Here is a 14,381-nt window from a genome sequence, read left to right as displayed (position 1 = left end):
CCTCCTCGTCCTCCTTGTCTTCCTCCTCCTCCTCCTCCTCCTCCTCCTCCTCTTCTTCTTCTTTTGGCTTTTCAAGACAGGGTTTCTCTGTGTAGCCTCGGCTGTCCTGCACTCACTTTGTAGACTAGGCTGGCCTCGATCTCACAGAGATCCGCCTGCCTCTGCCTCCCACGTGCTGAGATTAAAGGCGTGCGCCACCATGCCTGGTCTGTGATTCACTTTTTTTCTTCAGGTCTATATTGAGTATCTTGAGTGGAATAGTGAATTTTTGTCTTCTTCCCAGATTTGGGGTCCATGAGGCAACACGAATGCTCAAGGCAGTCACTCCTCTGTGCTAAGGCCTCTGAGGTGCCTACCTCGTCTTTGGCTTCTGGTCTTCCTAGTTTATATACAAAAGCTCTAGATTTTTTCAGTTGTACTTAGGAGGAGGAATAGAAAATAGTACATCTAGTCCCATTTTCCTGGAAGCAGCTTTCTCTGTGCTTTTAGATTGCATTTCTCTGATGCTTAATAGCATCTCAAGCATCCACATGCCATTTGCAATCCCCTTCATTAAAATTCAACTAGTGTTTCAAATCTCCATTCTTCTCAACTTTCTGGCCATCTCACATCTTGTTATCTGCAGAGCTGCTTCTGTGGTCAAGAAATCTCTTCCAGTTTCTGCCACTAGTCCCACACAGTCCTCCATGCTGTCCTTCCCAGCGTCCTGCCCATCATGGGTGTCTGTCTATCTCCTCCTCTGAGAAGGCTGCACTGTTCATCACTGGTGTCTTTCTCATTTATTCAACTGATCCTTCTCAGGTAATCTGCCCAGCTAATCGTGGCTTAGTTAAGCATACGCACAGTTATGGGTGGATCATTATATCACCTTATTTTCTTCTTCCTGAATAGTTTTTACTTTTTGTTTCTAGCCTGGCTTCTATTCTTTTCCCTTGCTTACACAGCTCTTGCTTTGGGTCGATGAATACAGCGGGCATTTTCAAACCCTTGTCTTTCGTCTTTCTTGACTTTCTTCTTCTTGCTATAACTTCTTCTCTTTATGTCTAAACAACCACATTCTCAGCTTTCCCCACTCTACTCCGGATACTTGATCTTTGTCTCTTGGGTGTCCCCTCACCAAGATGGTAATAACATTACAGATCCTTAAGGCTCAGTCAAGGCCCTTGTTTCTTCTATACTTTTTTCTTTTTGAAAATGGAATACAGTACACAGTATGACAATCTGCTCTATAGCGAGGACTCTGTATCCTTCCCATTCAGGCTTCTCTGAGCTCCAGACTTCCACATCCAATTGCTTTCTCAACACCCCCACTTGGCTGTCACAGAGATATGTCAGCTGCACCATAACAGGGCTGAGGTCATATTCCTCTCCTGTGAGCCTCATCACCTTCCAGTGTTTTTCCAACTGCCAACTTCATGGAACAAGCTACCCTTGTCTTCCACATGGGTTTCAATCAATAGCCTTTAGCTGATCTCAGTGTACCTACTCTGCTAACCAAAGACTCTACTTTGGTCCAAATGCCAAAACTTATATTGAATTACTTCAGCTTCTATGCCATTCAGATGCGTTTAGTACTAAGAGCCAAATCCTTCCCTAGCCTACAAGGCTTCTGTGATCTCGGTCCTATTCTTATCCTGACTCAGGACAAACCACCCACTCTCTTTCATTTGTTACTTAAGCCCTCATGACTTTCAACCATTGTCTTTACTCTCATCCCAAAACTTCTAGAACTAGAGGAGTTTTTGGTTTCTCCAACCTCAGCAGTAGAGTGCAGAGCACCAGAGGAAAGGCCACATTCTACTTTGGAGATAACTGGGACTCACGATACACTTCCCAGCACAACCCATTTCCAATACTGTCCTTACCCATGCTGCCCTTGGATGCTTCCTCCACTGCCCTTCTGTTCTTTCTGTCCCCCTTCACCTAGTCAGATCAGTGGGAAACCTAGGGCATCTTGGTGATGGGCTGTGGTTGTCCTTTCAGCATTGCTCTACAGTGCATCATGCTGAGGAACAGGACATGGTGAAGCTACACCACAGGTCACAAGCAAATTTCTCCTGAAGCTGACCTTCAGCTCCCAGCATCCCTCCTTGCCTTCCCTCACATGGGTCAATAGTAGTGTTTTCTCCTTTCATTCTTGCCTTCAGTGGTTTGGCTTTGTTCTCTTTTTGTCTTTGCTCCATTTAAGGAAAAGTATTTATATTTTGTTATATTTCCAAACAACTAAACTTTGGTTTCATTGGGATTTTGGGGGTTTGTTTTTGTTTTGTTTTTTTGAGACAAGGTGTCTCTGTGTAGCTTTGGCTGTCCTGGACTAACTTTGTAGACCAGCCTGGCCTTGAACTCACAGCGATCTGCCTGCCTCTGCCTTCCAAGTGCTGGTATTAAAGGAGTGCATAACCACCGCCTGACTTCATTGCTTTATTATTATTATTATTATTATTATTATTATTATTATTATTTTCTCTGTAACTTTTATCTAATTGCTACAATTTCCTCTTCTTATTCAGGGTTTCTTTTGTTTGTTCTTTTTCTTTTCATTTCTTCCCTCTGTGGTTTGGGTTGCATGGCTTCCCTTCTACCTAAATTACTATGTCAAATCTCTAACCCTCAATGTAATTATAATTGAAGGAAAAACTTACACGAGGCAATTAAAGTTAAATGGGATCAGGCTTTGAAGCCTACATTTGTGCTATCATTATAAGAAAATGGGGGGTGGGGCGCTGGGAGAGAATTCCCTTTTTGTTATTGCCAAGAATAAAGGCTGTGGTGGTTTGAATAGGAATCCCCCCCCCCCAAGAGATTCATGTTTTTGAATGCTTAGTCATAGGGAGTGGCACTGTTAGGAAGTGTGGCCTCCTCGGAGTAGGCATGGCTTTGTTGGTGGAGGAGGTATATCTCTAGGCAGCAAGCTTTGAGGTCTCAGGAGCACAAGCCCCAGTCAGTGTGAAGGTTCTTCCTGCTCTGAGATGTAGAACTCCCAGCTTCCCTTTCAGCACTGTCTGCCTGTATGCCACTATTCTTTCGGACATGACCATGATGGACTAAATCGCTGAACCATAAGCCAGCCCCAATTAAATGTTTTCCTTTATAAGAGCTGCTGAGGTCATACTGTCTCTTCACAGAAATAAAACCATAACTGAGACAGAGATATCAACAAAAACCAACCAAGCTAACTGGGAACATGGCCGAAACCGTAAAGCTTCCAGAATTATGGGTGGACTGCATTGTTGTTGCTTTAGCACTTGGTCTGTGGCATTTTGTTGGCAGATGAAGCCTAGTTTTGATGCCTATTCTCTTGGTTTCAGTGGGGTCCAGGTCTGTGTACTGTTTTCTTGTTGCTTCCAGAGAAAACCTTTCATGTTCTTTGTAGGAATCATCTGATGACAGCTAATTCTCTAATTTATTGGTGTTTCACTGTTCTTTGTTTCTAAATTAGGAATGTCCTACTTTCTCTTTTATTTTTTTAAGAGATGAAGAGAGTTTTTCCTTGTTTGCCATTTGAGTAGTTACAAGCTCTTATGGTTTAGGAAGTCACAGTGGAAGGAATATTGAGGTGGCTGGTCATGTTGCATCCACACTCAGGAAGCAAAGAATGATGCTTTTTTGTTTTTTGAAGAATAATATTGTTAAACACAGGTATCTTGATTGATAGTTATATATATATATATATATATATATATCATATAAAATTTGTGTGTGTGTGAACGTGTATGCATATTTGCATGTGGTGTGTGTGTGTGTGTGTGTGAGATATGTATGTGGTAACTACACATCTGGAACTTAGAAACCAATCTTGGGTGCTGGTCCTGGTCTTCCATTTTATTTTAGTAAAGGCTCTTATTGGTTGTTGCTGTTGTATGCACCAAGCTAGCTGGCCCACGGAATTCTGGGGATTCTCCTATCTCTGCTTTCCATCTCTCCATCTTGCTACAGGAATGCTGGCATCACAGACATATGCTACTGCATCCAGTCTCATGGTTATGAGGATCCAAGGATGATCCTGAACTTCCAGTGCTTCTGGCTCCACCCCCAAGCCCTGAGATTATAGTTGTGTGCCACCGTGTTCCATCTATGTGGTGCTTGAGATTGAGCCCAGGACTTCGTACATGCTACACAAGTGTTCTACAAAGTAAGCTGCACTCCTAACCCTTTGATATTGTTAACCTTTCTTTTTTTTTTTTTTTTTTAATTATTTTTTAAAAAGTTTTTTTTTAGAGACAGGGTTTATCTGTGTAACAGTCCTGGCTGTCCTGGACTCACTTTTGTAGACCAGACTGGCCTCGAACTCACAGCGATCCACCTGCTACAGCCTCCCAAGTGCTGGGAATGAAGGCGTGCGCTAGCACACCTGGCTTTGTTAAGCTTTCTTTAGAAGCCAACATTCTCACTGATTTTATAAAACAGCCATTACTCTTTCACCTGTGTTAATCTCATGTTAGTTTGAACTATCTCCTGTTACAGCACTTGCAGCCAGTGGCAGAGTATGCCTTACCTTCTTCCCCTGCTAAGTTATGAGTTTTCACCATCTTATTCCTCCCTTCTAGAACAAAACAACATGGTTTATTGCAGGATCCCATTGTGATCTCTGAGACTGTGAACTGTAAAAACCTGTCTTTTGTTTGGTGTGATTGAGCCCTACCACACATCTTTAAACCACAGAACTTTAAAAGCTAACCCTAGGTCAAAAAACAGAGCAAGAAGCCAGCTGACAGGGATTAAAAAGTAGGAGGGACTTTGAGTTGAGGGTTATTTAAGACATCATGTAGAGTCAGAAGAAGTCTTTAGTGTTTGGTGAATTTAGCTCTTGGGCTTCAAAGGACCAGACAAACTCCATTTTGAAAAAGAAACTCCATTTTGTGTTAAACCTAGCCAAGGGCTGAATCCAGATTCCAGAAAAATCACAAACTAGTCTAAACAGAAAAATATTCCCTAGCAACGCAATCAGTTCACCTTGGGAAAGTTCAAATATACTCTCTGCTGGTCAAGCTGACTAGCAGGTGGTCTGGCACATAGCAACAACCAATTAGGAGAAAACAGGGCAAAGTTGCTAACGCCCCATGACTGGTTCAACCAATCTTTTTTATAGACCAGCTTGCCCCTACACCTATTATCCAACCATGAAACACTTGTTACTCCCTGCTTGCAGCTTTTCTGCCCAAATGTCATCCAATCATATACATCATATACTGTAAAACCCATTTCTTTGTCTAAAACCTATTTTTTTAAAAAAAACCCTCTCAATTGAGACTCGGGGCTGCTTCCCTGCCTCTACTGTGTCAGTGCATTGGAAGGTGACCCGGGTTCGAATCTGCATTAAAGACTTCCTTGTCATTGCATTTGGACTCGGCTCTTGGGTGGTCTGTTCAGGGAGTCTCTCGAAATTTTAGGCATAACAGGCTTTACTCTTGGGATTTTAGCTTTTGGCTCTTTGGCTCTTAGCTCTCTAGTCTCTTGAGCTTCTCTGCTCCTTGGTCTTTGGCTTCTTGGGCCTTGAGCTAGCAAGGGTTTGGGTTTTTTGGTCTTTTCCTCTTGGGCTGTAAACTGAGCTAATGAGCCTTTTGGGCCTTCTCTACTGGCACGTGAGCTGAGTAGGAAGTTAAGCTGGGCGCTTCCTCTGACTTTCTGAGCTAGTGGCATCTGGATCTTGAGTATTGGTATAATAGAACGATTTGGGATTTTCATTTAAAACAACAGTGGTTGGTAAGTACCAGGCTGTTGTTGAAGAAATAAGGGATTAAAACTCCAATGAAGGATGAAAGAATCAGATGAAACAAACAAACAAACAAAATGATGTGTGTTGTCTGCAATGCCAGGAAATTTATCTCCTCCTAAACTTAGGGAATCCTTGAGAAATATTTTGCATTGGTATGGAGATGGTTCTGAGGAGTTCTGTCTCAGCAGTGTGACATCTTAACAGATGATCTTAAGGCCGTTTTCATAACCACTCAGTCTTCTCCTGCATGTAGTACAGGAGAAGACTTAACATCGTGGCATTGAGATCCACGTTCATCCAAAGGACTAGGTGGGTGGATGCATAGAAAACCATAACAGCACATCAGATCCTGATGCTTCATACTTGTGTGCTTGCTCCTCCTGCCTTTCCTAACTTGGGGGAAGACCTTCCTGTTAAACTTGAGCGGAAGACGTACCCACCAACAGCAACTGAAGACCATAGTCTGTGGCTTCTCAGATGTGTGTGAGTTTCCACAGTGACCTTCCCTGGCACTCAGGCAGCAAACCAGCCAAGGCACATTGTCTCTGTGGCTCCTGCTCTGGTGAGCTCTGGACAGAGAACGCCTGCTGCCTTCGTACTGCCTTCATTTTGGTACTGGTCAGCTAAGGACTGTGGTGTGGTTTTTGTGAGCCTCTGTGGCACCAGAAGAGGGGCATGGAAGGGAATCCTAGCCTTTTGTCAGGATCCCAGAGAGGTCCTGAGAGCCTCCATGATGAGGGGCAGGGAGAGGAGGCTTACCTTGTGCTGTATTTTGATAACAGAAACTAAGTTTGAACCTCTCAAAAACAATTCCTTTCTGATATTTCGAAACAACTGACCAAATCCAACTCATTATTAGATAGCTAAAACCACATCTCAGAAAAATTTGCTGACTTTCTCTAAGCCAGAGAGGGAATAGCCATGTAAGTATCTGTTCTGACTGGGAGTCCAAGGTTCCTGCCACCTCACCTGCCACCTCCCTGCTAACTGCCTCCTGGAGTACCTGAAATTGATATCTCAGCACATAGAGACTTGAGACATAGTTTGTTCTTGTTTGTGGTCATCTCATCTGCAAGATATCTGGCCATAGATATCTGCCCAAGAGAGTGAGTTTCATACTCAGGCTCTGATGTGAACCGAGTTATTGTTTCACCACTGCCTGTGCCCTCTTTTCTCTGGGTCCTCTCCCTGTTTGTTTGTCTGCTTTAGGGGTGACTGAAATAAAATACATGAAAGATATTTTTCGTTTTAATTTCCTTCAGCTTACCTGGCCCCTGAGATCCTCACTCATCGCCTTATTTGGTTTCTACAATCTCAGCAGTTGTCCTCTTATCATGATGTCATTCTCAGCCTGACCTCTGATCTGTCAGAGAGAGACTGTTCTAGTGGCTGGAAGTTTGCACTCTGTCCCACACCTACAGGACACTCTGTGATGTATATGAGCCAACCTAGGATACTCCCTTCATTTCTCAGTGTTTCTCAGTGCTTACTGGATACAGGTACTTGACAAGGCTAATGTATTTGTCTTGCCCCAAGCCAAATTTTCTTCATCTTAGTGTATGGGTCCCTTTAAAAACCTATGTGCAATCCTTTGTTCTCTCATGGCCTCAAGCACATGTAGCATGCATGTGGAAATTCTGATTTTTTTGCTCAGTATCTGTGCTTCCCTCACCCACTACTCACTACCCAGCAGCCTCCCAGGCTTTAAAGCATACACAAAACTCCCTTGACTGTGATGATTAAAATGAAATCAGACTTAGGAGATAGATGTGGGTGAGCCAAAGAGTCTGCGTCTCTGTCTCTCCCCCCCACCCCCCATGAGTGTGACTAATCTAGGGGCTGCCTTTTGAGTCTCCAGGCCCCAAGAAATTCAAATGTGCAGACAAGGGGGAGAATTAAACTCTGAGGATCTGTGGGAGTTAGATGAGTTTGTAGACGGGATGATGGGTGTCGCATGCCTTTGTCACTCATTTGTTGGAACTCTGCTGTGCACTCTTTTCTTGTCCAGCCCAGAAGGCAGGATGAGTCATCAGAGAAGGTCTGGCTGCAGAAAAGCTAGTACTCACGGTGGCCCAGGCACTGTGAATTTAAAAAAAAAAAAAAAAAAATATATATATATATATATATATATATATATTATTATATATACAGTGTTCTGTCTGCATGTACACCTGCAGGCCCAGAAGAGGGCATCAAATCCCATTATAGGTGGTGGTGAGCCCCCGTGTGGTTGCTGGGAATTGAACTCATGACCTCTGGAAGAGCAGCCAGTGCTCTTAACCACTGAGCCATCTCTCCAACCCCCAGCACTGTGAAATTATACTGCTTGTAGGAGTACAGTTTTGTGTATACAGCACATAGCCTCTCAAACTTCACCCTACATTTGTTAAAGGGAAATTATTCTGTAACCCCTCTTAAAGTATGGCTAGGAAAACTTTAGGAGTAGGTACCAGGGCCAAGGGATGCAGTGGAGGAAGGGATGGAGTCAACGCAAAGCTGCACAGGTAGCTGGGGGTTTACAGTGAAGGAGATGGTCAGTGGGGGGAAAGGGACCAAGAGAAGCACCAAGGGGAGGGGCTAAGGCTGGCTAAGATGAGTATGCTAGCCAGCTGTCTGTTACCATAACAACACCCAAGGCAGCCAACTTATAATGGGAAAGGTTTGCCAGGGAGAGTTCTGGAGGTTTTAGCCCATGGGGTGGGTGTGTTGAGGCTTATGCCCGAAAGCATCATGCCAGACAGCTGTCATGCCAGATAGCCATGATTCCAAGGAGCATATGGTGGAGTAAAGCTGTTACCTTATGGGCAGTGAAAGGAAAAAAAAAAAAAGGTGAGGGTTCAACTGTCCCCTAAACTTTCCCACCTACCCCCTAATATCAACACAAACTTCCAAGCCACCCTTAACCATGTGAATTTTTAGGGGGCATCCAAGACCTAAGCTGTATCATAGACCTAGACCAGGACCGGGTCACACATCATCCGGGAGTGGTGAAGGGTAACCCACGCAATCATTAAATATTAAGGATGGGAGAATTCTCGATAAACCAATTATCTGAAATTGGGTGTCGTAAGAGGTTTTACAGAGGGGCCTAGGGGAAGCCTGGAGTGCCTGACTAAATGTTTGGCCAAGCAGAGACTGTCGCATTGACTGAGTGGAAAAGCTTGGGTTCTTGCCCATGTCTTCCCGGCCCTGGAATCTAGCGCTTTCCAAGCTGCTGCACTGCTGTCTACCTAGAAGGGCGAAGCTGTCACTGATGCCCAACAGCTGCCAGGGGAAGAGCAGCTGAGCCAAGGATACAGCCCACGGAGACAGCGGAGGCCATTGTTAAGCGGGCCTGATGGGCAGAGAGAAGAACAGGTGTGTGGTGTTGGGGCCAAGGAACAGCTTGTGAAAGAAGCAACCAGTGAAGGCGCCTGACAGGGGTGGGGGGTGGGGGGTGAGGGTGGGAGTGGTTCAAGGGCTGTGCCTTTGGTTCTCATCCAGAAGTTTCCCAGCTCTTGTTTCTTCGGACACATTGTTCACCCTTAATAAATGGCATGCTGTGCGCATGTGCACAATCTGCTTCTCCGGGAACTTACCCGAAGTACTCTACAGCCCCAGCATTCGGTAGCTCACATTGTGTGCTCACATGTAATCTCAGCATTCGGAGCTATGGCCATCAACCACCTGTCACATGGGATTGCAAAGCTAGAGAAGTCCAGACCCTGAGTGGCCTAGCCACACTCCTGCCCTGTGTGGAAGGATTTTGGAATTTTACACCTAACTAGACTTTCTGTGATGACTTTGTAGGCAGAGAAAAGGGGACTTGCGGGGCAGGGGCTGTCTGCAACACCTCCAGTCAAAGTACATATAATTCTGTCTCTTTCAAGGAAAGAAATGGGATCTTAAGATCATCCAATGAAAAGTATCCCGGCATCAGAAAAAAAGAGATGTCAGAGAAAGCGTTTACAGGCATGTGGCTCAAGATTAAGTCATCATCGAGAGAGCACTGCCACCTTGTGGCAGTAGTGAGGCACTTCACACCTTCATCTACCCAGGGCGCATTCCTGCATATTAGAACTTTGTTTTCTTTCCTCTCTTATTGGCTCAAAAGACAGGACTCAGGCATTTGTGCACGGAGGGAGAGTGAGTTTATATTTGAACAAACTGACCAAGATGCTTTCTAACTGGGAAAACGGAAAGAGACCTCTCGATTTCACACAACAACAATGTATCTGAGAGCTGAGGGTAGTCTTTACCTAGGGAGCCTAAATCCCTGGATTTGATCCCTGACAGCACATAAACTGGGTGTGGTAGCAAGAGGATCAGAACTTCAAGGTCATCCTTAGCTGCAACAAGAGTTCAAAATCTGGGCAACACATGACCTTGCCTCAAGGTGTGTGTGTGTGTGTGTGTGTGTGTGTGTGTGTAAAAATTAGGCTAACTTCCTTGTTACTGAATTATAAATAAATATATGTATGGAAATTTTTAGTATCTCTTTTACCTTTAAGAAGAAACATGAATGTATTTAATTGATATTTATTGCTTTTGTTAATCATTTGGATGCACGGCCCCTTTTCTCCCCTGAACAATTGTTCCAGGGAAGCTTTGTGGTCTGTGACTCTGAAGACAGTTTGCTGGTTTACATGTGACTATAACGCACAACTCTTGGGCAAGGCAGGAGGAGCAGTGTTTCCCAGCAAGATAAGATGGCTGGGGATATGCTTCTACTAGACTTAGATTTGTTTTGTAGGTAAAGCACTTAAATAATGACATATACATATACATTACACATACATACATACATACATACATGCATGCATACATACATACATGTCAGTGTGTGGCACCATGCCCAGCTCACACATTTTAAATTAAAATGATATCATTCAAGCTGGAATTCTGTATGAGTAGCCCTGGACATTCCATGGCTCTTGTTCCCCTCTTCTATTAATCTGTTTTAAATGAGCTTTGATAAAAAAAAATTGCTTGTTTGCTAGAGGCACCCCAGAGGCATGGGACTCATTCAGCACACATATGCCTCTTCCACGGGTTGTGAGCCCCAAAATCTGAAGTCAAGTTCCTGCGAGAGTTGGGGTCTAGTGAGGCCTGTGCTCTGGGGGTGCAGACGGCAGCCTTTCTTTGTGTGCTCACATGGTCTTTCCATGTTGCATGCACGAGAGGGGACAAGTAAGCAGAGGCCAGGCTCTGCACTGCCTCTTCTTATAAGGGGACCATTTTGTGGCATCAGGCATCACTTCCTTGGAGACTTTCCATCCAGGGTTTTGGAGGTTTTGTGGTTTGGTTTTGATATTGTTTTGACGTTAGGAGAAGGTAACTGAGCCCACATCAAACATTTTGGTAGAGGAAGAGGCGTATTGTAGTCTCAGAACCTTCTGGCTGTTTCAGAATCCACTGAGACCAAGAAGACAGAAAACAGAGGCAAAGAGGGTTCTCTGTCCCCTCGGCCAAGAGTGCAGCAGACACAGAGGCTGGTCATGCACATATGGAGCCTTTCCCCCTTCCTGGACTACCTCTTAAGGGTAGTCCAAAATCATGCTGGCACTGAGTTTCTCTAAACTTTGGAATTTTCTTTTTAAATCGAGAATGGGGGCTGAAATTGGAAATGCATTCCAATTTCATTCAAATACACAGTTGAACAGTATTGGCTGTGAATCTCAGAGTATATGCTAACTTGATATGGAAAGAGAAAAATTGTTCAGTTTTGTGGTAAGGACTTAGAAAGATTCTGAGTGAAACTCTGGCATTGTCTTTACAAGCCCTACTACTGTTCTGTCTAATTGCCCATATGTAGATGTCATTGTTTAATAATTTCTATGTTGACTTCGGAGCCATTGTATGTCCTCATTTTTCACTTGCAAATGCCATGGCAGCACACAACAGCCATCATCCTGAGGTGATGGGAAGGGACCCTGGCACAAGCTTATGCCACCATGCACTGTGTGTGTGTGTGTGTGTGTGTGTGTGTGTGTGTGAGAAGAGATGAACAAGAGGTAAAGACAGAGACAGAGTTACAAGCGACAAGTGGACTCTGGCATACAAAGAAGGAAGTGCTGCTCGCAGTGATGTTCTGGTACCTGGAGCTTACCTGGTTCCTGCGGTCAGCCTGCATCCCAGTGAGCTTTTCTGAGTCCCTTCCAGAGGTCTGTGGGTCAGCATTGCCTTTTAGTGGAACAAAGTACGCTGAGGCCAATGGTACTGGAAGGGCAATTGAAGCAGTCTCCCTGGGAAACCAGCATGGACATAGTTCTTCATGTTATGGTCCTTGGGTCCTTGGGTCCTTGGGTCCTTAGGTCCTTGGGTCCTTGGGTCCTTGGGTCCTTGGGTCCTTGGGTCCTTCCTTGGGTTCTATAGCTGAGACTTCAGCACAAGGTCTCTGGTCCTCACTCCACACCCCCGCCCATCCCCCAACTTCTGAGGCTGTGAGGCTTCTTTCTTTGCCCTCAGTCTCCTTGCTGTGATGAGGCTTCTGTTTTCTGAAGGTGCAAAACACTTTCACAGAGCTTGGTAAAGCCAGTGGATGGGTAGCATGAGCCAAGGGACCTTGCTGATGTGCCTTTCCAAATGTGTTGTGTTTGGGGGAGGGGGGACAAGACGCTGTACTGTTAGGTGACATTAAAGGCATATGGGAGTGTGTAAGGAAGAGATCTATGTGCCCCAAGAAAGGACTACCAAGTGCTTCACAGGCACTTGAGGGAGAGAGGTGGAGAGAGACTCTTTTCCAGGCTACCAGCCAGGAAATGAGCATTCTAGACAGGCAGGTAACTGTAGCTGGCATTTGCTACTTTCTGTGGTGGTTTTCTTTCTTTCACCCTTCTCCACTCTTTTTTTCCCACCCTTTCACGGCCCCCAACACTAGATACAGAGAAAAATGGATGGAGAGGAAAGGAAAGAGATCTCTGGATAAAGTCAGGAGTTAGAAAGAGGGAGATGTTAATGTTAGACTGCTTCCTGCCAATTAGGGGCGTCAATTCTTGGGGCAAATTTGATCATTGCTGTCTGGCTATCTAATTTCTTCTGGTTGTTGTTTAGTCTTCATGCATGGTTGCTTAACAAACTATGACCAACAACCAACCAACAACCCCCAACCTCTTGAGGCCCTAGCGTTTATATACCCTCTAAAAAGTCCCCAGAATTCGAAATGTCACACAAACACAGAAACTATCTGCAGCTGGGTAATCACGGCCTTGTAAAGCAGCCCCATATCCCCACACCTGAAATTAAAATGAAAATATATTCTTGTAATACCTCTTTGTGTATGTTTTTGGGGTTTTGGGTTTTTGTTTGGGTTTTTGTTGTTGTTGTTGTTTTATTCATTTATTCATTTATTTAGTTTTTCGAGACAGGGTTTCTCTGTGTTGCCCTGGATGTCCTGGAACTCTCTTTGTAGACCAGGCTAGCCTCAAACACACAGAGATCTGCCTGCCTCTGCCTCCTGAGTGTTGAGATTAAAGCCATGCACCACCACTGCCCGGCTTCTGTGTTTTTTTTTTTTTTTTTAAGAAGCAAAAACTCCATAATTGTCACTACAGATAACCTTTCTCTTTGAGTATGCTTTGCTGATCCTAAGAGTGGTGAAGACTCAGTGTAGGAACTCAGTGGTGCTCCAAGGCCATGGGAAAGTAGGAGCCCGAGGAGGCTCTAGCTATTTGGGAGCTGTCATCTAACTTCTGTGAAGCTGAGTCAAGGGCTGGCAATGGGCAGACCTTTGATTTCTATCCAGGCTTAGGGCCTATGCCAAAGGCCTACTGTAAGGTGGGTCCCAAGCATTATCCAGCCACATCCTTCCTTAGTTTCTCTTGACCCAGAGACAGCTGAGTTACTCTATAGGAGGGCAAGGTAGAGGTATTAGACACGGATGGGAAGTAGGGCAGAGGGGAATCCCTGTCTGCATGGACTCAAGATCCAAAGATGACAAGACACACTAAGTTCTGCCATGGGGTTTTGAGAATGGGAGTAGATTGGGGACTCTGAAGGGTGTGGCTTTGGGTTGGATTTTGGTATTTTCACAAGGCACTAATTTAGCCTCCTCCCTGTCACCTCCTCAGCCTGGGTCAGCAGGAAGATTCCTGGGCATAGTCCTCTTCCTTCAGGAAACCACAGGTCAGGCTGGCCAGCCTGCCTTCCTCCCATCTCTCCTCTGAGAACGGACAAGGATGCTGACCCCTTTGGCCTATTTTCCATCTCGTGAGAATCCAGACACTTGGATAGGGCTGACACCACTCACTCTTGTTATTTTTCTTCTGGCTCTTCTTGTCTTCAACCCTTTCTCTCTTTCAGAAGGGTCTTCCCCCTAATTGTCACAGTGTTCCCTCATCCTTCCTTAGCTCAGTGTCTATAGTGGCAAAAGAGAGGACAGGTCCCCAACAAAATTACTCAGGGAATTAACTGGGGGCAGGTTGGTATCTTAGGCCTGGACCTCACCACTTTCCTGGTCACCTGCTCCACCAATGTGCAAGCCTGCTTAGACACAAAGACTTTCTTGTTTCACTCTCTATCCAAAGCCTAGGCCAAGCATCTTATGTGGACCCTGGAGTGTGGCCAGGTATCATCCTGTCTACACAGCACTTGGCTCAGAGCATAATCTAGAAAAGGGGTGCAGCTGGTGCTGGTGGTGGTGCACGCCCCTAATCCCAGAACTTGGGAGGCATAGGCAGGAGGATCT

The sequence above is a fragment of the Acomys minous genome (assembly GCF_964271855.1).
Source record: "Acomys minous genome assembly, chromosome: 9".
NCBI classification, from domain to species: Eukaryota; Metazoa; Chordata; class Mammalia; order Rodentia; family Muridae; genus Acomys; species Acomys minous.
Note: the sequence above shows the minus strand (reverse complement) of the source record.